General features: G+C 59.7%; 1 protein-coding gene across 1 annotated transcript in view; it reads right to left on the bottom strand.

Moving 5' to 3' along the window:
- The window catches only part of PCDH1 (protocadherin 1), a 175,048-nt gene that overhangs the window by 46,936 nt on the left and 125,767 nt on the right, over nt 1-2,345 (bottom strand). The gene's annotated exons all lie outside the window — the stretch shown is intronic.

Here is a 2,345-nt window from a genome sequence, read left to right as displayed (position 1 = left end):
TGAAGGCCAGGCCCCGCCCTTGGTCACCGGACAGCCTCCACAAGCAAGTGCCCAGGGAACCAGTCCTGGCTTGCAAAGCTCCTGCAACGCCCTGCTCGAGTGAGCAACCCAGTCATTGAAACCTCAGCCCTGGTTTCCTGCCACTTGCAGGAAGCCACTCCTGCCACTGTCCACCCTCTTCATCACTACGCAAACTGTAATTAGACCCAACGAGGCACACTAACAGGGCGGACTGCACGCAGCCTGCTGCCAGCAACCCTATGGGAGCCGGGCAGGCTCGGAGACAGCTTCTCACCACAGAAACACAGGAGCATTGTGTGCCACGCACTGCAGGGGCACTGTCTGCCACGCACGGCGGGGACACAGAGGCACTGCATGTGTCTGCCAGCCCTGCAGAAACAGGAGCATTAAAAGGAGGGCAGAGGCTCTGCCTGCTCTGCAGGGGCACGGGGCAATGCAGGGCTGCAGGGCTGCCACCCACCCAGCACTGCAGGGACATGGGGCACTGCCAGGATACAGAGCTACCTCCCATCCATCACTGCAGGGATTCAGGGCACTGCCTGCACTGCAGGAATACCACCCATCCATCACTGCAGGGACACAAGGCACTGCCACGGCAGGGACAGAGCAGCACTGCCCTCCCTGCACTGCCGACACGGCAGCACTGCCAGCCTCGCACTGCGAGATACGAAGGCACCACCCATCTGGCACTGCAGGGATGCAGGAGCCCCGTGCATCACCCGTCCTGCACTGCATGCGGGGCACTGCCATCCATCTGCACCCCTCGCAGAAAGAGGGGCACTGCCCACGCCTGTATTAGAGGGACACAGACTCACTGCCCACCCTGCACCGCATAGCAGACATACCCCACAGGGCAGACCGCCGAGCAGCGGCACTGCACAGCCCCAGCACACTGCAATGGTAGGCACACCATCTCCCCTCTGCTGCACAGTCACTAGGCAACCCCACACCCTGCGCCAGCAAATACTGTTCCCTTCGCTCACTGCAGACACACTGTTCCTTCCCATTCCCTCCCACTCCCGACTGGGACACTGCACGCACGTACTGGGTGCCCACCCTGCCCCGCAGGGACAGCCCCGCACTGCCCACCCAGTGCCAACGTCCACCCCACCCGCTGCAGAGACAGTGACAGAAGTGCTGCCCGCCTGCATTGCAGAGACACACACTGCACACGCTGCACCGCAGGCACCCAGCCACTGGAAACCTCCTCCCAGTATGCACACACTGCAGAGGCAGTGCCAGGCACGCTGCCAGCCCCATAGAGACTGTCCCCTTCGGCGCCGAGCCACATGCCCTGTCACCAAGCTTCTGCCTAGTGCTGTGCCTGGCCACCAGCTTTCCCATCCCCTGCTTTCCATTCTGGGAACACACCTTCCTCCAGGGTCCAGGTGCACGCACGCAGCTTCTGCTGAGCCGTAAGCGTGAAGGGGTGCAGACCAGCTCACCGGCACCCAGAAAGCCCAGTGGCTGGATGCCCTAAAATCAACAGCCACAAGCATCTGCCATGGCCCCACAGCAGCAACCCTCTCTCGTCACTCCCAGTCACTCGCTCTCTCCATACTCTGCACCCAGCCTGTGGGATGGGTGAGCGCTCTTCTACCATCTCCCCACCGTGGTGCCACACAGCAAGTGCCTAATTCCTGGTTACCCCAGCATCGTACAGATCCTCAACAAGTGGAGCATCCTGCACTGTCCACCCTGGTACTTTCCGCAAGCCAGCAGCTCCCAGTCCCTCCACCCTTCTGCTTGCCCATGGACAAGTGCCTCATCGGTGACACAGAAGAGAGGAGTTCTCCCTCCTCAGGTGAAAATACACCTCTGTTTCTGGAGACGAAACTATGGTCCTAAAGCCTAGCTTGACTCTGCACCCTCATCCTGCAAGCATCCTTCATGCAAAGAAGAGGTATTTCCACCTTGCTGAGGGCATGCATAACTGTCCAGACCGGCGCTGTGTGCAGATACCTCTGAGATGTATATTCCCAGGAGGAAGGGAAGAGGCAAGCAAGCCTTCCTCCATTCCTGCACAGGGCTGAGGACGGAGGAGGTAAGAAGCTGAGCAGAAACGCAACACATGTCTGCATCAGTACAGGCAAAACCCAACAATGCGTGTATGTGCACACACATGTGTCTGCACTGAGTGTGCACGTATCCGTGTGTGCACTATGAGCATTCCGGTGTATGTGCACCTACCCAGAGCACGACTGTGTGTCTGTAGGAAAAAGTGCACACGTGTGCACTAGCAGGGTGTGCAGGCATGCCATACGTGTGCACGCATTGCGAGGAGCGCATCTGTGCCTGCACCGGGAGAGCCTGTGCATCAGACA

The sequence above is a fragment of the Pygoscelis adeliae genome, unplaced genomic scaffold, assembly GCF_000699105.1.
Source record: "Pygoscelis adeliae isolate BGI_AS28 unplaced genomic scaffold, ASM69910v1 Scaffold248, whole genome shotgun sequence".
NCBI classification, from domain to species: Eukaryota; Metazoa; Chordata; class Aves; order Sphenisciformes; family Spheniscidae; genus Pygoscelis; species Pygoscelis adeliae.
This window is presented reverse-complemented; position numbering and strand designations above follow the sequence as displayed.